Raw genomic sequence first — 24115 nt, forward strand, 5'->3', positions numbered from 1 at the left:
CTCATTACAAAACCAATACATTTTCATTGTGGAAAACCGGATTAACATAGAGGAGTGTGCAGAGTAAATTCACACCCTTGCTCTCACAAATCAGAGAGTCACGATGAACATAACTTGATGAACACCCTCCCTGCAGGATGTGCGCCATCTACAGCAGGGAAGTAGTCCAGTGACTTGCTTTTCCATGTGTGACCTGTGGACTAGCAGCATGGGTATCGCCTGGGAGCTAGTTAGAAATGCAGAATTTCAGGCCCAGCCCAGACATACTGAATGAGAATTCAACTTTTTGACAAGGTCTGAATTCAAGTTGGAGAACTATTGGTCTATAAGGTCATGACCTCATCGATCACCTTACCTATCAGGTGGCCTGGTATTAATTATCTCTGATCTATGTATATACATACTTCCCCCCCCCCCCCCCCCCGTTTATCTTAATACTGGGATAATACTCTTGGGGAGGATGGGGAAATGTCTCCTCTTTTCCCTTAATGTTCTTCTGACCAAATAATTCACATGGCATGCCGCAGATTAACATGAGAAAATCAAGCTTTAATACATTGGCACGGGGAATTCACTTAAGCTTGAAAATTCCAAAGATAGTAAGGCAAAAAGAGACATATGTCTTTCAGGATAAGGGAGGGAGAAGTAAGGGAATTCATGGGGAGATGAAAAGAGGGTTTTTTTTCTTTTTATCCTCACCTGAGGACATTTTTTTAAAAATTGCTTTTAAAGAGAGAGGAAGAGGGGAGAGAGAGAGAGAAACACCGTGATTGTTTGCCTTTTTGTATGCATGCTGATTGGGGATTGAACCCTCAACCTGGGTGTGTGCCCTGACTGGAAATCAAACCCACAACTTTTTGGTCTACTGGACTGCACCCCAATCAGCTAAGCCATACCAGCCAGGGCAAGAGTTATTGTTTAGTAAACAAATGTATATTGGGTCATCTGGAAACATTGGCACGGAGAGAGAACTCTGATCAAATGGGCCTTGCTTGCTTTTTCCCTGTCAATCACACCTACTTCAAATTAAAATATTGTCATTTTATGATGGTAACTTCAGGTCTTCTGTCTAAATTCTTTCAGGCAGTAGGGATAAGGTCAAAGCTTCTTCCTGCGCCTTCTGGGCCTTGGTTGTTTCCAGCTGAAATAATCTGCGTGCCAGAGTGGCCACACCTCAGGGCAACCCGTCCTGTGCCACTGGTTTTCAGCCTCTCCTCCCCTGTCCTGTGGGACTGTCTGAGGGCTAAAGTCACATCCCCTCAGCAACACTGACTCGGTGAGCAGCAGAACTCGGAGAGTAGGGGGAATTCCTCACCGCCCTCTGTGAGATGCCCTGAGGTACACAGTTTTATCTTGCTTCTATCATTTCACATTATATGTCAGCATTTTCCAGTTCTTTAATTTTTCTGAAATGTTTGTTTTTCATGGCTGCAGACAAGTAGTCCATTTTAAGACTATCGTAATTCATTGGGCTTCTTCCCTGTTGTTAGGCATTTAAGTTGTTTTGATTCTTTTGGGACAAGAAAATATTCTATAGGCTATCATAAGTACACTGGAGAGAGCTCCTTATGCAGTAATTATTTTCTTTAACTCTGATTATTTCCCTATTATAAATTCCTGGAGTCAAAAGAAGCAAATGTTTTAAACAGGAAGTGCCCTGACACTATTCTGGGCGCTGGGTTGTCTGGCGTGTGGACACCTCTGGGGAGCGATGGTTATGTCTGTTAGTCCTCACACCTCCAGACCTGGCTTGGGCGGGCTCTAAGGTGAGACTGGGGGCGTGGAAGGAAAGTTACCAGAAGGGTGGGTGGCTGCCTGTGGTGACGGTGGTGTTTCCTTCCTCCTGGCCCGAGTCCTGAGTTGCAGTAGATGCCGCTGACCAGGCAGCAGCGTCCTTCGGGGTGTGTTCACACCAGCGCATTCCAGCGACCGGAGGGGGCGAGGTGGAGCAGACAGACGTGCATTTAGTTCGGGGAGGCCTGACATGAGGACTGCTGGGCCTGACCAGCACCAAACTTGTTTTTGTTTCGTAAGTCTGGGTCTCTTTGGTTATCTGACACTTTTCCTCCCATGAGCAGACCAGGAAACTCCCGTTAAGTAAACTTTTTTCTGTAAGGTACACTCAGATTTTGAAATAAAGAAAAAGTGAAACACAGCATTGTATGTGTGATTGAGTCACAGTTCGAACTTGAGTGGCTTCCATAAATATTTTTGGAGTAAATGAGTGTATGACTATACAAAGAATAAATGTGTTTGATTATATTTTATAATATACATATATTAAATATATGTGTATCACATGACATAAATAAAACATTTAAAATGGGTATTAAATCATTACCTACTTATTTATATTACCTATATGACATGATTTCCAAAAGATGCACACACTCTACCTTCTGGAAATAAGTGTGATTGATTGATTCATAGTTTGTCTAATGGTAAGTCTTTTGGGGAGACATTTTAAATCACTTAAAAACTTATTGAGGTACATGTAGTAAAATGCACAGACCTTGTTGTATTTTGATAAATGTATGCACTCACGTAAACATTCCTCTCAGGATACAGAGCATTTCCGTGCTACAGGAAGTTCTCTCATGCCCTTTTGCAGTCAGTCACCCTGCCCCAGAGGCAGTTGCTATTCTGATTTCTAGGACCACAAGTGAGCTTTGCCTGTACTTAACTTCCTATAAATGGAATACAGTGCAATAATACAAAAAAGTGTAGACTATTTTATAAATGGAATATAGTATACAATAGAACAAAAGTGGCTTCTTTTGTCACATAATGTTTTGAGATTCATGCATATTATATGCTCAGTAGTTTGTTCTTTATTAATAGCTAATGTTCCATTCTTTGATTATACCATGATTTTATTCAGCCATTCTTGATTTTGGCTAGGAAAGAATTCAGAGCCGAGAAATTCAATTACAAGCAGAAGTTCATTTAGAAAGTCACAAACAGGGAAGAAGTGAGCCAGCTAGGCTCTGTGGACTCAGGAAACAAATTGCAGACGCAATGGAAAAGGAGCTTAGGAGAAAGAAAGGCAGAGAAATTGGACCTGGGGGAAGGGAAAGGGAAAAGGCCGGGCACACTCCAGGAAGTGCACCTGGGGAAGGGCCGGGGTGGGGAAGGTGCGGGTGTGCTCCAGAGACAGCTGTCCTGGCTCCTGCTTCTTAAGGGCGTCTATATGGAAGTCCCAGGGGAGGATCTCAATCGACTATTCATCAGCTTTCCAGGTGTGTCTCCTCAGGGTCGAACTCTCCACGATTGCTTGGTACCAGGGCAGGGGATGATTAGTCAATGCAGCTGGTCCAGATGTCGGCCATGTGTCCCTTCAGAGCCTGGAACTGAAGCACAACTAAGGCCTGGATGTTATCTGTAGTTTGGCCGAAACTCTATCTCTGAGGTCAGCAGACCCAAGGTTTGCATTGTTCCTGATTATTTCATGTGATGTCGGAACCCCATTGCCTGGGGGGCTTAATGCTTGAGGGAGTGCTCGCGCAAGGGCTTGTATGGGAGTCCTTCTGGGGGTATTCTTTGGCCTTGTTCCTGCTCTAAGGGGTCTGCCACATGGGCTAGCAACATGCCAGGGGAGGAAAGATCAGGGGAGGGTCTGAACTGCAGCCATATGAAAGGAATCTAAACCCGAGCCTAGCTATCTGCTAGGGGAGGAAGGAGCACCCTGGGGGCAAGGTCCTTCCCTACAATACTTGTCCTTCCAGTTCCACCTGTTGCTGAGCATCCTGGGCCTTCTACCCTGGTGACCCTCTGTACCTGGCCTATATTGTTCCCGCTCTGCTCACATGTGTCTTAACTGCCTACTATATCTCTTGCAAGACCATTTGGATTGTTTCCAGCTTGGGGCTGTTATGAATATATCTACTTCTTGTACAGGTCCTTTAAAAAAAGTTTTATTGCAGTATACTTTACATGCCATAAAATCTCTTTGTAAGTATACAGCTCTGTGATTTTTATAGAATTGTACAACTATCACCATAATCTAATTTTAGAACATTTCTGTCACCCCCAAAGTTTCCTCATGCCCATTTGTAGTCATTCCTCACCCCTAAGCTGAGACTTTCTGCTAATGGAATTCTAGAATACGTAGTGTTTTGTGTCTGGCTTCTTTCACTTACCATACTATTTTTGAGGTTCATCCATGTTGCAGCACAGATCAGTAGCTTGTTCCTTTGTACTGTTGAATAGTATTCACAGGTATACCACATTTCACTTATCCATTCATCAGTTGATGGATATTTGAATTATTTCTAGTTTTTGTCCAAGTAATGTTTCTATGACAATTCATGCACATGTGTTTGTGCCTGACTTGTATTTTTATATCTCTTAGGTAGAGTCTTAGGAGTGTAATTACTGGATCCTATTGTACCTTTATATTTAACTTTTTAAGAAACTGCTAAACTGTTTTCCAGAAGTGTGTGTACAAAGAAGGAGGGTTTTGATTTCTCCATATTCTGGCAACATTCAATATTTTTAGTTGTTTGATTATCAGCATTCTAACAGCTGTGTGGAAGTTTTAATTTACATTTCCCTAATGATTAATGATATTGAGCACCTTTCCATGTGCTTATTAGTCATTCATATATCTTCTTTGATGAAATGTCTAAATCTTTGGCCCATTTTTTAAATTGGATTATTTCTCGCCATCATCTTAGTGAGAGTCAGTTTTTAAATATTCAAGTAAAAATATTTGAATAAAAACATTCAAATATTTTGCTCTGACCAATGTGGCTCAGTTGGTTGGATGTCATCCCTCAAGGTGAAAGGTCACTGGTTCAATTCCCAGGCACGGCACATGCCTAGGTTGTGGGTTGGCTCCCCGGTGGGGGCACATACGAGAGGCAGCTGATTAATATTTTCTGTACCTCTTTCTCCCTCCTTCCCCTCTCTCTAAAAATAAATAAATACAATATTTTTTAAAAATTCAAATATTTTTAAAAATTCTAGATGCAGATTTGTTATCTGCATCTAGATAACATGGTTTGCGCATATTTCCTCTGAATCTATGACTTATGTCTTTATTTTTCTTAATAGTGCCTTTTAACAAAAAAAAACTTTAAAATTTTATTGAAGTCTAAGTTATTAATTTCTTTTCACTTATGGTTTGTGCTTTTAATTACACATCTTGGAAATACTTGCCTAACTTCATGCAAGTCCTTTTTTATAATAGACTTTATATTTTAGAGCAATTTTAGCTTCACAGCAAAATTGAACAGAAGGTATGATTTCCCAAAGAGATTTCCCATATATACCCTACCCTCATGTGTGTGTATCCTCTCCTGCTATCAACATCCGACATCAGAATGGTATATCTGCTACAGTTGGTGAGCCGACATTGACATGTCATAATCACCCAAAGTCCATAGTTTACATTAGAGTTCACTCTTGGTGTTTTATACCCCGGATTTGGACAAATGTATAATGACATGTATCCATCATTATGGTATTGTATGGAATACAGGGTCTGGCACAAATAATGCCCCTTTTTTATTACAAAATCTTTTATTGTGAAATCACAAGCATGTAATTTTGTAACATAACAATATCACACTCAAGTACACCATGTGACATTTTAGGTGAGATGTTCAAATTAAAACTATAAATCATTACACCCTTATTATTACCATACCAACCACACTCAAGCAGGCCTTACTTCTGCCAGACCCTGTGTTTTCACCACCCTAAAAATCCTCTGTTTTCTGCTTATTTATCATGCATCTCAAACCCCTTTCCCCCGACCTGTCCACAACGTTGTTGAGGTAGGTTGCCAGCCACTCCACATTTACTATCTAGAGTTCTGCTCCTACAGATTGATACTAAAAGTCTTTTCTACTCTGCCTGTTCATCTTGCCCTCCAATCCCTGACAACCACTGGTCCTTTTACTGTCTTCCTCGCTTTGCCCCTCCGAGAATGTCATGTAGTTGGAATCAGACAGTAGATAGTTTTTTCAGATTGACTTCTTTCATTTAGTAATATGCATTTAGGTTCCTCCATGTCTTTTCATGGATTGATACCTTTGTTTTTTGGGTTTTTTAAAAAATGTTTTATTTATTTATTTTTAGGGGGAGGGGAAGAGAGGGAGAAAAAGAGGGAAATAAACATCGATGTGCAAGAGAAACATTGATCGGCTGCATCTTGCACATCCCCAGCTGGGGACCTGGCCTGCCACCCAGGCCTGTGCCTGACCTGGGAACCTAAGTTGTGACCTTTCAGTCCACAGGATGATGCCCAACCCACTGAGCCACACCAGTCAGAGGTTTGCTTTTTTTTTTTTTAAAGTGCTGAATCATCACAGTTTAGTCATTTCCTGAAGGACATTTGGTTGCTCCCAGCTTTTGGCAATTATGAATGCTGCTGCTGTAAACATTTGTGTACAGATTTATGTGTGGACATAATTTTCAACTTTACCAGGGAACATGGTTGCTAGATTGTATGGTAAGAATATGCTTGATTTTGTAAGAAACTGCCATACTGTCTTCCAAAGCGGCTGGATTATTTTATATTCCCACTAGCAGTGAGTGTTCCTGTTACTCTCCATCCTTGCCAGCATTTGGTGTTGTCATCCAAGTCTTTTGGGGGACATGTATTTTAATTTTTTCTGGATAAAATACCTAGGAGTGGAAGTACTGGATCATAGGATAGGTACATGTTTAAGTGTCAAACCCTTTTCCAAAGGTTGTACTATTTTACATTCTTATACCTTTTCTAATACTTGGTATTGGTCTTTTTAATTATAGCCATTCTGATGAGAAATTGTATGTCAGTGTAATTTTAATTAGTTTTTTGCTGATTACTGATAATGTTAAGCCCATTTTCATGTGCTAGTGACCACTGGTACATTTTCTTTTCGAAGTGTCTTTTCAAATATTTTGTCCATTTTTGTTTTGAGTTGTCTTATATATGACTTGGTAGTATGGACACAAGTCCTTTGTTCCCTATGAGGTCTGTCTGGAGAAAGTCCAGCTATTGTTAGTGTAACAAGAATGGTTTGTGCGACATCAATGTAACCTGGCACCAAGGAGAGTGGGCTGGAATGCATATGCATGGACAATGATGACTTCACTGTACTAGTCAGTGAGGGTGGTTTATACCATTGAGTGAGCATGCGTGCTGTGTGGCTGTCACCTTCAAAATGATTGAGTGAGTAGAGCAATGAATCCACTTTGAATTTTGAATTTTAAGCATGAGCATTCATCTGCAGAAGCTATTTGGACGATTCAGAAGCCCACAGCTATGGGCAACTGGTGATTGGCAGCTTCATCATGACAAAGTGCTCACTCCTGCATCATATCTCATGCAGATTTTTTTGGCAAAACATCAGATCACCCAGGTGACTCCCCCTACACCCCCTATAGCCCAGATTTGGCACCCTGTGACTTCTGGCTTTTCCCAGAACCACCTTTGAAAGGGTAGAGATTTCATTCAGACCATCCACGAGATTCAGGAAAGTACAACAGGGCAGCTGATGGTGACTGGGAGAACTGTGCAGGGTCCCAGAGTGCCTCCTTTGAAGAGGACTGGGGCATCATTGCCCTAGGTACAATGTTTCTTGCATCTTGTATCTTCTTCAGTAAACATCTTTTTCATATTACATGGCTGGATACCTACTAGTTAGACCTCGTACATGTTGTGAATATTTCTCCTAGTGTATTTCTTGCCTTTTTCTTATGAGCAGAAGAGTTTAAGTCCATTTTATTTGTTTTTTCTTTTATGGTTGGTGCTTTTGTGTTTTGCTTAAGAATTCTTTAATGACCCCAAGGATGCAAAGATACTCTCCTTTTTTATTCTTCTAGAAGCTTTAGACTCTTAGCTTTTATGTTTAGGCCCATGATCCATCCTGAATTAATTTGTGTGCATGGTGTGAGGTGGGATTGAGGTCCTTCTTTTTTTTCCCATGTCATTTCATTTCTTTTTTTTTAAGATTTTATTTATTTACTTTTAGAGAGAGGGGTAGGGAGGGAGAGAAACATTGACGTGCAAGAGATACATCGCTTTGTTGCCTCCCGCCCACTCCCTGCTGGAGACCTGGCCCACAACCCAGGCATGTGCCTTAACTAGGAGTCAAACCAGTGATGTTTCATTGAGCAGGCCAGCGCTCAATCCACTGAGCCACACCTGGCCACACCACTGAGCCAGGGCCTGAGGTCCTTCTTTTTTACACAGCTATGTTGTTGATCCAACACCATTTAGTGAAAAGACTTTCCTCTACTGAATTGCACTGGTACTCTTATAAATCAAGTGGAATATTGGAACGTTCCCCTCGGTTCTCTTTGGTCTTAAGCCAGTACCACACTGTTTTCAATTCTGTAGTTTATTAATCTCAAAATCAGGTAATATAAGTCCTCCAACTTTGTTCTCTTTCAGAATCTTTTGACTGTCGTTGCTCTTTGCATTTCTACCTACATTTTAGATCAGCTTGTCAATTTCTACAGAAAAATCCAGGTTGGATTTTGGTCAGGACTGCACTGAATCTCTGTCAATCTGGGGAACATTGACATCTTAACAATATTAATCTTCTTTAGGTCTTTTTTAGTTTTCCTCAGAAGTGTTTTTTATAGCTTTTAGCATTAATGTTTTATACATATTTTAAAGGGCTTATTCCCATGCAGTTTGTGTTTTTGAGTCTATTGTAAATGGCACTTTTTACATTTTCAGATTTTGTTTATAGATGTATATGTGCAATTTAAAAAATTGATCTGCTACCTTACTAAATTAACTTACCAATTTCAGTAAATTTTTGGTAGATGCCTTAGAGTTTTCTGAATATGTAACATCATCTACAAATAGTTTTACTTTATCCATTCTAATCTCTATGTCCTTTTTTACTTACCTTAGTGAACTGGCTCTGACATCCTAAAATGTTGAATAGAAGTGATCAGAGTAGATACCCTTGTCTTGTTCCCAGTTCATGGGAAAGTTGTCAGTATTTTGTAATTAAGTATGGTACTAGTTGTAGATTTTTCATAGGTTCTTTATCAGGTTGAGGAAATTTCCCTCAATTTCTACTTTGCTGAGTAGTTTTTATCATGAATTTTGTCTAAAGCTTTTCCTGTAGCTCTCAAGATGATCATATGGTTTGTTTTCCTTTCTTTTTGTGTGAATAGTTTCTTTTTAATCTCTTGGCATTTTCTTCTCATCTCAAATTAGGGAAAAGACCTTTATTCTCAGTGCTAACACTTGAACGTCTTGGCTTCATTCATGGGATGTAGGTAGGTTTAGAAGCGTAATATAGACACTTTGAATCAGACAGTCTCCATAAAATATTTTAAAACTAAAAATCACCATATGTATTTAGATAGAATTGTTTGATTTAAGCAGCCTGCCTACCTGTTCCCCAAAACTTAATCTCTGAAACTTCTTCCATTAGTCTCATGCTTTAAAAAATCAACCTGAGGAGACATGTGTGTTATTTTTTTTTTTTTTACTCTTAATGGGATGGAAACAAAACAGGCAAGTGTTTATGGTAGCAGAGTCAGTTGGCGTAGGCCTGTGGTGGTGGGAGACAGATGGGAGAGGTAGACCCTGGGCGGCTGGAGGCTGTCCCCAGATTGGGTGGCCGTGAGAAGAGGGTTTCCTTCAGGCGATTGGCCTGATTTGCTTTCTCAGAATGACAGAGCCATGGTTTTGGAAACAACAAACAGCTGAACTGGAGCAGTGGCGCCCTCTCTGGTTGTCGAGGCATTCCAGGAGTGGTGTTCAGCAGCGCGGGACTGCAGTGAGGTCTCAGCAACTTCGAGCAGAATTCTGATTGGTACTTTCTAGGTCACTGGATGCTTACACCACTTCCTTTACTTAAATGCAAGACTGAAGTTGACAACAATCATTGAGAACTAGGAAGCAGTTTCGTGCCCTTTGAGTAAACTTCCTTTATAAACATGTTTGCTAATCGTATGTATTTGGACATTTCTGATGGTGCACCCAAACTAATGCATCCTACTTTTGAACCATTCCCATTCCTATAACCCTCAACTATTTCTCTTATGAAGTCCTTTCCCATATTTATTGACTTCTTTAGGTATATGAGGCTTGTCCAGAAAGTATCAAGCCCACTATCAAAAATAGACATTTATTCAAGAAGATACAAGCTACAAGAAACATTGCACCTAGAACAATGATGCCTCAGTCCCTTTCAAAGTAGCCATCTTGGGACATCACACAGTTCTCCCAGCATCTCTTCCACTGTTGAAAACACTCTGCAAAATCTTTTGTTGGAATCACCATCAGCTGCCCTGTCATGTTCTCCTGAATCTCATGGATGGTCTGGGATCTTCTCCCTTTCAAAGGTGATTTTAGTTTTGGGGAAAGCCAGAAGTCACAGGGTGATTAATCTGGGCTGTAAAGAGGCTGAGTTACCTAGGTGATTTGATGTTTTGCCAAAAAACTGCACAACACATGAGGCATGAGTGGGTGTGTTGTCGGGATGAAGCTGCCAATCACTAGTTGCCCATAGCTGTGGCCGTTTTCATCGTAATGCATCTCTGAACCAATGAAGAACATGGTAGTACTCATTGTTTGTCCCAGAGCAGCATACACTTTCCCCATCAAAAAACACAGTTAACATGGTCTTAATCTTGTGACTTCACTGTACCTTCTGCAGATTTGGAGAACCAGGCTACTTCCATTGGGACGAATGGGCCTTTGTTCCAGTTCATAGCCATAGACCCACCATTCATCTCCAGTTATGACCTTTTTGAGGAAATCTGGTTCATTGGTAGCAGTTTGAATCAAATCATTAGCAACTGCAGCACGATGTTCCTTCTGCTCTGGTAGCAGAAGCTGTGGAATGAATTTTGCCACAGTGCATTTCATGCCAAGATCCTGCGTCAGAATCTTGGACAGTAGTTTTTAGAATCCCTAGATCAGCTTCTAGTTCCTGCACTGTCAGTCACTGGTCTTTGTTGATTGCAGCCTGTACACGGTCAGCATTCTCAGGTGTTCTGCTTGTTGTAGGCCTTCCAGAACATGAGTCATTTTCAACAGATTCTTGACCACTTTTGAAGCCTTTGTGACACACTTTTATTTGCATTACACTCATTGCATTGTTCCTGAAAGCCTTCTGAATCATCAGAGTAGTTTCTGCAGAGGAATGTTCAAGCTTAACACAAAATTTGATGCAGATTCATTGCCTTACTTGCTCAGTGATTTTGAATGTGACAGCTGCACAGTAGACATGCTCACTCAATGGCTTCTACCGCCTCCACTGACTAGTACAGTGAAGTCATCTTTGTTCACACATGCACATTCCAGTCCACTCTCCTTGGTTACATCGGTGTCGTGCAAACCATTCTCATATAACAATGGCTGGACTTTTGCTGGACAGACCTTGTATTCCTATTTATTGATGTCTGTCTTAAAATTTGGTAGCAAAGCTGAACAACTAGTCAAGGTATGAGATGCCTTTACTCTTAGTTCTGAACATTGTACTTGTTTGTATTATTGATCTGCTCCTACCAGAATTATGAAGTGACTATATATATACAATTTGTAATAAATAAGATACAGTTACATTGTGAGGGAGGGCTATATGAAAATATACATCACCAGAATATTGATTTGCAAGTAAACATAGGGCATTGGGTAAAAATTAATGGCAGCTGTATGGAAAACGGAATCATATTAGTGTAATCTAATTTTTTCAAGAACGTTGTAAGGATCTGGAAGAAGCAGAGCACATATATATATCTTGATTTCTCATGCCATTGATTTAATTAAGGATAATATTACCATCATTAGCCCAAGGAAACATGGTTTAGCTCAGATTGTCCCATAGTTCCAGGATGGAGGGTCACAGAGGCATTAGCAGGGGTATGATGTTGGTGTGGGACAGCATTTTTCAGTTCACCTGTCAGAGCTCAGTCTGGGACCCAGTTCTGTGTAATCAATTTTAATCCATCACCAATGATGTATTGTGTATATGTTTGTCCGTGTGCCACACATACTAGGAACAGGAGTCACAATAACTGGATAAATTGAGCACTTAGGAATTGGACAGAGTCAAATGAAGGCTAATAAGTTTTGTAAGTAGGAAGTTCAAGATGGAGACCCAGTTGGCGGTGTGCCTGGTCCTGGCCGAAGGAGCCCTGTGGCCTGGTAAGTCACACGGCGGTCGAGCCGGCAGCAGCTGGAGTGTGGGGCCGTGCAGAACAGCGCATTCCGGAAGTCAGCGACCTGGGTAAGAATACTCATATGAGGCGGAGAGCAGGCAAGATACAGTGAAGGCTTTCAGCGGATAAGAATTTTGTGATAGCATCGGGTACAGATGTAGCGAGAAGGGAGATCTGTGAAAAAGAACAATTGGAGGTATTAAGTAGGATGGGCTAAGATGCAGTGAGAAGAGACCAAAAGTGCGATGCCTCACATCCAGTAGAAGTTTATTTCTGTCATGTAACAGCTTGGGATGGACTTATCAGGTCACCGGGTGGCTCTGCAAACGAGTGTGTAAAGGCTGGAACATGCCGGAGGACCCGGGAGCCAGCTTAAAGGAGCTCTTAAGCAAAAGTTTGGAAAAATTTAGGCATTCAAAAGAATAAGGGTGTCAGTGATTGTAACACACTGAATAAAAATAAGTCCATGAACCCATAATATATTTCTAGGGGGGAAAAAGAATCACCACCTTGTAGAAGCGGAAGGAATCATGGAATTAGAAAAATGACTGTTGTGTAATTTCCAAGACGGTAATTGATTCAGGCAAGGATGATAAATGGATGCTCATTAGGTGAAACTTGATTGTGGAACAGCAGTCTTAAAGTCTGAAGGTATTACCTGGGGATTACCGGTACTTATCCATTACTAAAGGGAAAAGGTGCCTGTGCAATGGAGATACATGGCAGATAGCTCCTTAATTAGGTGATCTAACTTCATATGACCAGTGATGAGACAAACTGACATAACAGGACACATAATTCAGACAGTGTTCTTGGGGGAAATGTTTATTTAATGCTCAGGCAACAGTTAGTTACATGGACAAATCCAGATTGTGCAATAAAACAAGAGGACTGGCCTAGAGTCTTTAAAAATGTCAGTGTGTCGCTCTCGCTAGGTGTCCTCATGAGAGTGACATTGTCTTTAAACCCTGCGTGTCAATCCCTGACACCCCGCCATGGTGCCCAGGGAAGACACGGTGGCCTGGAAGCCTGACTACTCCCTTAGGATCATCCAGCTTCTGGATGATTATCCAAAACGCTTCATTGTGGGAGCGGGCAACTTGGACCCCAAGCGGGGGCGGGAGACCCGCGTGTCCCTGCCGGGGATGCTGTGGTGCTGCTGGACGAGAACACTGCGCCGTTCACCCCCACCCTGGGGAGACTGTTGCCTCATATCTGGGGCAATGTGGGCTTTGTGTTCACCAGGGAGGATCTCCCTGAGATCAGTGACATGCTGCTGGCCAGGAAGGTGTCAGCTGCTGCCTGTGCCCTGCCTTTGCCCCATGGGGAGTCCCTGGGCCGGCCCAGGACGCCAGTCTGGGGCCCAGAAAGACCTTCTTTTTCCCGGCTTTCGTCACCACCACTCAAATCCGGGGCAGCACTGAAATCCTGAGCAGCATGCAGCTGGTTAGGACCGGAGACAAAGCGGGAGCCAGAAGGCCGCCGCAGAGCGTGCTGAGTAAAGGCCGCCCCGCCCCGGGGTGCTGGCTGTCCCGCGGCCACTGGACAGCGGCAGTGCCCGCCACCTGTCTCTTCAGAGGCAAACAGTACAGTTTAAATGTCTGGGTTAAAAATTTTTTTTCCTTGATTGTGAATTTTCTCTTCATATCCTTTGCTTATTTTACTATTTCACTACCTTTTTCCTGTTTGGTTTCCAAGGGTTCATTATGTGTTAGGGAGATTAATATTCTGTAATTTTTTTTTCCAGTTTCTTGTTCCCTGTTGATTTTGCCTGTGGTTTTTATGCCAGGAAGTGTTGTTATTTGTTTGAATTTATCAATCCAGAGGTACCTGTGGTTAAAAGTATCCTTGGTTTTATGTTGCTGAGGGACCTGACCACATTCTGAATCTTTTTTTTTTATATCTTTTTATTGAAAAATAAAATACAGAAAGCCATGTACAAAAATGTATGTAACTTAATGACTTATCATAAGGCGAACACCTTTGTAAGTACCTCTCAGGTGAAGAGTTACAACTCTGCTCCGTAACCCCTTCCACATGACCTCTGCTGATCCCGATCCCCGATGCCTCATTATGACTTGACTGTTAATCGCTTTCTTGCATTTCTAAAAAGTAGTGTTAGCACCCAAATGTGTTTCACTGGAGGCTTTAGTCTTACCCTTAAAAAAATTAAGATTTCTCAAAAATTGTTAAAAAAAAATTAAGATTTCTCTTAAGTCTCTTTTCCTCTACAGATTGCTTTAGCGTTTTCTACAATGTGACTTGCTGAGAGCACACTCATGATACAGCTCAGTATGTCCGTTTCTTTGTTCTTAAAAAACTAACTTTATTCCCATATAATTGACATATAGTAAACTGCACATGTTTAATGTGTACAGTTTGATACCTTTTGCCATTTAGCTACACCCGTGAAAATACCACCACCATCAGGATCGTGAATGCGTCTCCAACCCCCCGAAGTTCTTTGTGTTTCTTGTAATTTTCTCCCACCTACCCCTCCCTGTCTCCTCAACAACTAATGATCTGCTTTCTGTCATTATGGGTGAGTTTGTATCTTCTAAAATTTTATTTAATGGAATCATGCTTCTTTCAATCAACATGGTATCAAGATTCATTTGTGGTGTTGCATGTATTGATAGTTCCTTCCTTTTTATCACCGGGTAGTATTCCATTGCAGGGATATATCCCTGTTTAGTTGTCCACCCACTTGTTGATAGAAGTCTTTCAGTTTTGTGTCCTCTGTTGCAGATTGGCAGCTGGATCCACAGATTTGATCAGGCTCAGGTTTGGTCTTTAGGACCGACAAAATGGCTGGTTTCTCTTCTGTTGTGATGGTTTATAGCAATAGGTGCTTAATGTCTACATCTGTTAATTCATGAGTGGGAGGTTGGAGGAGAGGGGCTGGTGGCAAAATGGTGGAATTCTAAGTCTGCAGTTTACTTTTCATTTCTAAGTTGGAACACTTGTTGAAGAGGAACTTCCCCTTATCTACTACTGGGTTACCTGGTCGTATGTTTCATACAAGGCAGGGTGAATGCTTTATTCTTTCTCTTAATTTACCCATTTTCAATGTAGCTATTCCATCTTTTAATTCTTTGCGTGAAATGTTTTTATTTTGTTTTGTTTTTTTCTCTTGGGAAATTGGTAATCCTTATCAGTGTTTTTGAAATTCTTGATGATGTGCCTTGGTGTGGGTCTGTTTTCTTTCATGAAGGTGGCCCTTGATGGACTCTCGCACTCCTGAAAACCTTCAGTTCTAGAGAATGTTATAGCCTTTCCTTCTTTCATTTCTCTCCCTTTGATTTGTTTTCTCTCTCTCTCTGGGACTCTCATTATTCAGATTTTCCACCTGCTAGCTTGGTTCTCTAATTTTCTTATCTTGTTCTGTGTTTTCTGGGAAATACCCTGAACTTTATTATCTTCTAACTCTTCTAGTCCTTTTACCATTTTACTATCACATTTTTATTTCCCAAGAGTGCTTTCTTGTTTTCTATTTTTATTTTAAATAGCCTCCTTTTCCTGTTTCATGGGTGCAGCATTTTCTTCCTGAAAACAATGAGTTTCTAAGTAGAGTTTTCTCTTAGCATTGTATCTCTTTCCTCCAAGTTATTTTTCTGCTTATGAGTTTGACTTTTCATAGTAGATATTTTCTTTGAATGTCTGAGGATCTTCGGATGTCTAGTCATTTTTATGGGTAGGGTATTATCTAGGGTTTTCTTAGGGAAGAATCAGTGTCAACATCTTTAGATATTTATTCCTGGGCTGATCACTAGACAAGGCTTTTTGGATCTTTATGCTTTGTGATATTGGTATTCCTGAAATCCAAGCAGGGAAACAAAGGCTGGAGAGGCCCAACTTTTGTGTATTTTACTCAGACTCCCTGTTTTCAGCATAGTACCCCTCCACGCTCAAATCTTCCCGCAGCCCCTAGACCCTGCTTTACCTTTGCCAGAGGAGGAGACCTCCATTCTCCGTCATAGCTGGGGAGAGGCAGTCACCTCTTGCTGTGTGTCTGGGAAGAGACCCGGGGTCTGCTTCCTTCATTTACAGCAACTCCTCCGGCTTTTAGCTCCATCTCTGCATCTTTTCCAAGTTACCTGGGCCAGCAATTCCTGAGCCTTGTAGAGGGCTCTGAGGTATAAATTAGGTTGGCACTGTGCTCTCTCCACCTCGGGCGTTGTTTCTATTATCAGTATATATTATTCACCCAAGGATTTTATCAAAAATGCACGTTGATCCAGTAGGTCCGCGTTGGAGCCAGAGACCTTGTACCAGTATTTATAACAAGCTCCTGGGTGGGGCTCATGTTCCTGTTCCGTGGACCATACTTTGTGTAGCAATGTGCTAAGTCATTTACCATTCCTCTATTTGTTTTTACAACCTCTGGGTTTTTTTTTTTTCTGGTGTCTATTATCACATACTTTGTCCTCTTAAGGTTTATACATTTAAACATTTTTACAAAAAATTTCAGACATACAAATACAATAGCCATTAACCTGCGATCAATCCTGCCCTCTCTACACTCCCTTCAACCCCCACCAGACGCACAGACTGAATTACTTTGAAGCAAAGTTCAGTGAACATATCTCCTCAGTAAACACCGCACTATGTATTTTTAAATAATTTTTAAAAATGTATTACTTTGTTAGGGCTGCCATAATGAAATACTGCAGATTTGCTTAAACAGCAGAAACCTATTTTTCATAATTCTGGAGGCTAGAAGTCCAAATCTAGGTCTCGACAGCTGTGGTTTCTCCTGAGCTCTCTCCTGGTTCACAGATGGCCGCCTTCTTCTTGTGCCCTAAAATAGCCTTTCTTTTGGCCGCACCCATCCCTGGTGTCTCCTTAGTGTGTCCAGATCTCCTATAAAGGTATCAGTCAGCTTGAATTAGGGCCCACACATACAACCTCTTTTATGCCCTAAGCTTCAACATATGAATTATGGGGACTCACAGTTCATCCATCCAACAAAATACCATTATCATGCCCAAAACTAATAATTCCTTAATATCCTCAAATTTCCAGTTGTCATTTGTAAATGTAATTCTTTGTTCCAATGAATTCAAAGTAAGTTCTACACATTGCATTTAGTTGATATATCTTAAGGCTCATTTAATCTTATATGTTGTTGATAGAATTTACTGAGGAAATGTTTGTCTGTAGGGTTTATCACCATCTGGATTTTGCCCACTGCACTCTGCAGGGTTATTTAACATGTACTTTTGTGCTCTGTTTTTTTGTGGGTGATAGTTGAATCTATAGGCTGATCAGGTTCATGGTTAGTGATGTGCCCTTCCATCTCTCCCTTGGATATTAGTAACTGTTGATGATCATTGGCTACCTCCTTTAATTAGTACAGAATGGCAGTTTTCCAATATTATTATTCATTATTCACTCATTAGAGTAATTCTATAAAAGTAAACACCCCCTCACATTTTGTCACTAAGTGGTACAGTTAGTGTAGAAAAGGCAGGAAAAATGCTTGATTGTCTCCCTGTACTTACCAGTTTAAAAAACATAGTGACTTTGTTCTCTAACTGTCCCCAAATGTGACACCTTAGGTTTGCTTGTTCATTTTAGAGCCAGTTACAAACTCAATTTACTGCTATTTCAGTGGCATTATGAAAGGGAGTAGAATTACATTTATTCAAAAAGCCATCTTTCATTGGAAGTCGTGTAATAGTTTATGTAGCCAATTTCTTACTGTTGGATATTTAACTCCAGGTTTAAAATTTTATATCCAATACTGTGAGATGTACATCCTTTAAAAATTTAATAAAATACACTCTTTTTCACTGTATAGTTTGAATTTTTAAGAAGGAATGCACTTACTGAACCACCACTCCAATCCAACTAGAGAACATTTTCATCTCTACAAAAAGTCCCGTGGTGCACCTTTGCCCCACCTTGGGCCCAGGCTTCTACTGATGGTCTGTCGTGCCTGTGGATTTGTTTTGCTGTTCTAGAATTCCATGTAATTGGAATCACACAGTCTGTACTCATTTGTGTCAGGTTCTTTTTGTTCAATGCATGTCTTTGAGATTTATCCCTGGGTAGCGTATATCAGTATTTCATTCCTGCATTGCTGAGTATTCCATTGTACAGATACATGCTACCATTTGTTTATCCATTCTCCTATTGATGGATATATGGACTGTTTCCCGTTTGGAGCCGTAGTGCATAAAACTACTACACACATTTGTGGACAAGTCTTTTTGTGGATACGTTTTCATTTCTCTTGGGTAAATACCTAGGAGTAGGATTACTGGATTAAATGGTAATCGGGATGCTTAACATTGTAAGAAACCTCCACACTGTTTAAACAATGTAAGAGGTCTAGTTCTGTTTGTCAACACATGTATTGTCAATCTTAAATTCTAGCTATATTGGTGGAAATGCAGCGGTGCCTAATTGTGATTTTCATTTGCATTTCCCCAGTGGGCCTGTGCAGATCATTTGCCCATTTTCTAATGGGCTCTCTGAGATGTAAGATTCTGGATTCAAGTCCTTGGTCAGATGTCTGTTGTGAATATTTTCTTCCCGTGTGCAGCTTGCCTTTTTTTTTTTTTTTTTTTTTTTTACTATGTTTTCAAAGAGAAGTGTGTGTTTTTAAGAGTTCAGTTTATCAACTATGTCTACTGTATTGGGTTGACTAGTGCTTTCCCCACCCCAAATTCATGTCCACCCAGAATGTCACCTTATTTGGAAGTAGGTATTTGCAAATGTAACTAAAGTTAAGGTCATACCAGATTAGAGTAGGCCCAAAATCCCGTGACCAGTGCCCTTACAAAGAGAGGAAAGGACACACAATGATACACACAGGGGAGAAGGCTGTGTAAAGATGGAGGCAAAGATTGGCGTCGTGCCACCACAAGCCAAGGAATGCCAGGGGCCCCAGGGGCTGGAAGAGGTGTGGGAGGATCCTCCCAGAGCCTCCAAGGCAGCGCGCCTCTGCTGACACTTTGAGGTCAGACTTCTGGTCTCCAAACGGAAAGAAAAAAATGTGTTTTGAGCCACCCAGTGGTAATTTATGGCAGCCCTTGGAACTAATGCACCTACCCAGGATCACAAAGATTTTCTCTTTTTATTTTTCCCCTAGAAATGTCAGTTTCACTTGTATGTTTAATCTTATGCTCCATTTTGAGTTTATTTTTGTGCACAGTGTGAGGTAAGGGCTAAGGTTAATTTTTTCTGGTGTGTACATTCACTTTCCAGCACCATTTTAGAAAACACTGCTTCCCACACTGAATTATCTTGCACTTTTGTTGAAAATCAGTTAACCATAAATGTGTAAGTTTGTTTCTGAATTTTCTTGTTCCATTGATTTATGCAATAGGACTATCCTTATGTTAATACCACACTCTTTTATTTCTGTACCTTTATAGCGAGTTTTAAAGACAGGTAATGTAAGTGCCCCAGCTTTATTGTTCTTAAAAATTATTTTAGCTCTGCTGGGTCCTTTATATTTCCATATAAATTGTAGAATCAGCTTGACAGTTTCTGGAAAAAAAAAAAAAAATTTGCTGACTATCCCAATCCATGTCTTCACTGACTTAGATCCTCTTTTTTTTTACAGTGTCAACACTGTGCTTACATGTGCTTTGTCAGACTTATCCCTAAATGTTTCACTTTTCAATTGTTTATTGCTAGTATATAGAAATATGATTTTTTAAAAATTAACCGCAACTTTGCTAAATTAAATCAGTTGTTAGTTTTTAGGGGCCTTTTTGTATATTCCTTGGTTTTTTTAAATACATAATCATATCACCCATGATTAGACAGTTTTACTTCTTTCCAGTCTACATGCCTTTTACTTCTTGTTAATGCCTTCTTACACTGACCCTGCGGTAAAGTGTTAAGTAGGAGTGGGAGGCGGACACCCTACTGGTAGTTTCTCATCTTAGGGGGGAAATGGCCACTGTTCATCACTAAGCATGAGGTTAGATGTAGCTTTTCCATAGATACTTTTTATCTGGTTGGGAAAGTCCCTATTGTTGGTGAGTTTTCATTATGTGAGATTTTGTTAAATTCTTTTTCTCTGTGTACTCAGATGATCATATGTTTTTTCTCCTTTATTGTTTACATGGTGAATTACATCAATTGATTAAAACAAGCTTGCGTTGGCTATGATGTAGTGGGATACATTTTTTATGTTGATAGATTTAATTTAATGATATCTTGGTAAGGATTTTGCGTCTGTTCTTGAGGGTTGTTGATGTACAATTTAGTTTTCTTGAAATAGCTTCATTTTTGGTATCAGGGTAATTCTGCTCTTGTAAAAGGAGTTGTTTGCTTGTTTGTTTTTAGAGATTTTATTTATTGTTAGAGGTAGAGGGAGGGAGAGGGAGAGAAACATCGATTGCCTCTCGTATGCCGCCATCCCAGGACCTGGCCCACAACCCAGGCATGTGCCCTGACCGGGAGTCGAACCAGCGACCTTTAAGTTTGCAGTATGATGCCCAGCCCACTCACACCAGTAAGGGCTGGGTGGTGTTTTTGTCCTCTTCGGTTGGTATTTCTTTCTTAAATGTTTGGTAGACTTCATCAATGAAGACATCTGAACCTCGAGTTTCTTTCTTTGTGCGAAGGTTTTTAAGTTCAAAATCAATTCTGTAGTAGAGATTTTTAGGGACCTTTTTGAATGAGTTTTAGTGTCTTCCCAGAAATCTGTTTCATCACAGTTGTCTCATTTATTGGAAAAAAAATTATTCAAAATAGTCCCCTATTATCTTTTTAGGTTTCTAAGATCTGTAATGAGGTCCTGTCTTTCCTAATATTGGTAAGTTCTTTCTTAGTTTGGCTAGAGGTTTACGTTTTGGGGGGTTTTGTTTTGTTTTTTAAGAACCAGCTTTTGGTTCATTGTTTTCTACTCCTTTTTTATATCCTTCCTTTAGCTTAATTTTGGGTTTCATTCACCCTTCTTTTTCTTAAGGTAACTTAGTTCACTGAATTGAAACCTTCTTTTCCATTACAAGCAAGTATAAGAAAATCACAGTAAAAGAATACAAAAGTAATTAATCTATGGAAATTAAAAATGAATTTTGATTTTACCTATTTTCTTATACATTGTTGCTTTTCAAAGTTTGTTTCTACTATAGCTTTTTAGAAATTCTTATACAGGACCCAAAGCCTAAATTCCAGGAGGGGGGAGAGCAAGTGCTGTGCTTTCATGGGCCTCTTCTTCATGAAGCAAAGTGTGTAAAGGTTGCCATAAAGGACAAACAAGTGAAATACTTTATACATTACAGTGGCCGTAATAAAAATTGGGATGAATGGGTTCGAGAAAGCAGAGTACTCAAATACGTGGACACCAATCTGCAGAAAGAGCAAGAACTTCAGAAAGCCAATCAGGAGGAAAAGGAGTCATCTGGTCTGCAGCAGAAAAATGTTGAAGTGAAAACAAAAAAGAGCAAACAGAGAACACCTGGAAATGGAGACTGCGGCAGTACCAGTGAGACCCCTCAGCGTCCTTGCAAGAAGAGAGCTCGAGTAGATCCTACTGTTGAAACGAGGAGACGTTCATGAACAGAGTTGAAGTGAAAGTCAAGATTCCTGAAGAACTAAAACCTTGGCTTGTTGATGATTGGGACCTAATTACCAGGCAGAAACAGCTCTTTTATTTTCCTGCCAAGAAGAATGTGGATTTCATTCTGGAAGATTATGCAAATTACAAGAAATCTCAAGGAAACACAGATAATGAGTGTGCTGGCAATGAAGCTGTGGCGGGGATAAAGGAATACTTCAACGTGATGCTGGGCACTCAGCGGCTCTACAAATTTGAGAGGCCACAGTATGCTGAGATCCTCACAGACGCCCTGATGCACCCACGTCCCAGGCGTCCCAGGCGTGTGGAGCGCCACATCTACTGAGATGTTTGTATGAATTGGAGCAATGCTGGCCTGTACACCTCTGGATGAGAAGAGCCTTGCTTTATTACTAAATTATCTTCATGATTTCCTAAAATACCTGGCAAAGAATTCTGCGACTTTGTTTAGTGCCAGCGACTATGAAGTGGCCCCTCCTGAGTCACACCGGGAAGCCATGTGAGGCGCTCGCTTACGCTGGTGTGGATCTCTGTTGACGCGTTCCTGTTCTTAGTCCTCCTCTTGTACAAACGATGTACTTGGAAAATGTTAGTGTATAACAGAATTGTTTGTTTTGTTTGATCTTAGAGAAAATAAAAGGGGTTATAGCTTTTTTCTTTTAACATTTTAAAGTTGCTGCCAGTGTATTGATGGACAGTGGAGAGACATACTGTAGGGTGTTCTATTGCCTAGTTGACAAAGCTGCTTTTGAACGCTGGTGGTTCTATTCCTTTGACACTATGCTTTACAATATGTGTTAATGCTATATGACAAATGCTGATTCCAAGTGCTGAAGGTTCGATTCAGTGTATGTAACTGATCACACTCACCCATTTGTACTCCTTTTCTTTTTTTATTGGTGCTTAATGTAAAGAGCTTACCCGTTTCAAGTCGTCCACGTTGTTCCTCGGGCATTTTATCTTTGCTCAGATTGTGGAAGCGTGGGGGCTTGTTAATGGTTTTTGTATTTGTGTCTAATGCACGTTTTAACACGATAGATGCCATACCTTGTGTAACTACCATTTTCTGGAAAAGCCAATCTTTTAAGAATTGTTTTTCAGATCTTCAATAAATTTTTTCTTTAAATTTCAAAAAAAACTCTGATCATAGTAGCTGTTAAAAAATTTTAAAGGGTTCAGAGAATTATCTAAATAATTGTATTAGACTAGGACATAAAAAATAACAACAAAATTCTGGCAGCTTTAATATGACGACTTTTATTTCACCCACTATGCATGCATTGTGAATAGGGGCTTTGCTCCACACAGTTACACGAGGACCCAGGTTGGCAGAGGCTCTGCCATCTTGAACTGTACCCTGTGGAACACATGCCCCTTTACTCCCTGTGGCAGGGGAAGAGAACACTGAATGCAAGGCGCTCTCTTCTGAAATGTAAAGCTTCGGCCTTACAGCCCATTGGCGAGAAATAGCTACATGGGCCAACTTAAAAATTTTAAGGGTCAAGGAACCAAAAGCTTTCCACAGGCTTAGAAGCAGCAGGTACGGGCAAGCACCATAATTCTATACCCCAGTGGGTAAAACTCACCAATCCTCCCACTCGGAGATAATCCCTACTTCCTATCATCCTGCCTGGCGCCACTGCCCTTCCTCATGGCCAGCCTGGTTGGGGTTGATGGAGATCACTCCGGTGCTCTAACAGATCGCTGACTCCGTTTAGGGGTGGCATACCTTTACAACTCTTACCTCATCTTACCAGTATGTGAGTGAAGCTGGAAAAGGGCAAATCAAGAATCCTTTGCTAGTTGCTTTAATAACACGGAAATTTCAAATTTCTTTTTAAAACCTTCACTTAGACTATCCCCGAAAGCTGTGCAAGTAACGTAGCAGTGGTTTTATCTAGGGAGGGACTGGACAGTGATGAGTGGGGGTGAGGGGTGTTGAAAGAGTGGGTTAGGGTTAGTTATTTTCGTTGTATACACTTCTGTCATTTGAGTTTTTAGGCTGTGTAATTAGTATTACCTACTTTTTAAAAAAATTGTAAAGAACTTTTCCTGTATTTCCTTAAATTTTCTATATTGCATCTTATTATACTATGTAAATGAATGAAAACAAAACACCTATTTCTTTAGCTGTCAGTTGAATGCCATTTTATTTTTTCCACTGAATTTTGACATATCATCAGATAAAGCCCATACTTTTAAAATTAAAATGTATTTATATTTACCTTTTGGAGGAATAAAATTACATTATCCAAACAGATCAATTAGTGATGGTCCTTTGAGTACCAGTCATCAACATCGTCACTCTCAACTGCCTATTACCTTTTCAGAAAGCTCTTTCGAATACATAAAGGGGTCGCTTTCTACATTTCCAGCTGTGAGTGGAGCCATAAGTGAGGCTTACTGAATGTCATGATCTTTGAGATCAGACCTGAGACTGCTCGA

The 24115-nt window shown here is 40.5% G+C and overlaps 1 protein-coding gene and 2 pseudogenes across 2 annotated transcripts in view; all 3 read left to right on the forward strand.

Moving 5' to 3' along the window:
* The window catches only part of GPR160 (G protein-coupled receptor 160), a 38795-nt gene that overhangs the window by 9148 nt on the left and 5532 nt on the right, over positions 1-24115 (forward strand). The window lies entirely within an intron of this gene.
* On the forward strand, positions 13122-14605 carry LOC129072258 (60S acidic ribosomal protein P0-like; annotated as a pseudogene).
* LOC129076288 (mortality factor 4-like protein 1) lies at positions 21199-22173 on the forward strand (annotated as a pseudogene).

Source organism: Pteronotus mesoamericanus, unplaced genomic scaffold (genome assembly GCF_021234165.1).
Source record: "Pteronotus mesoamericanus isolate MK-2021 breed Mesoamerican mustached bat unplaced genomic scaffold, CSHL_Meso_final contig_116, whole genome shotgun sequence".
Taxonomy (NCBI): domain Eukaryota; kingdom Metazoa; phylum Chordata; class Mammalia; order Chiroptera; family Mormoopidae; genus Pteronotus; species Pteronotus mesoamericanus.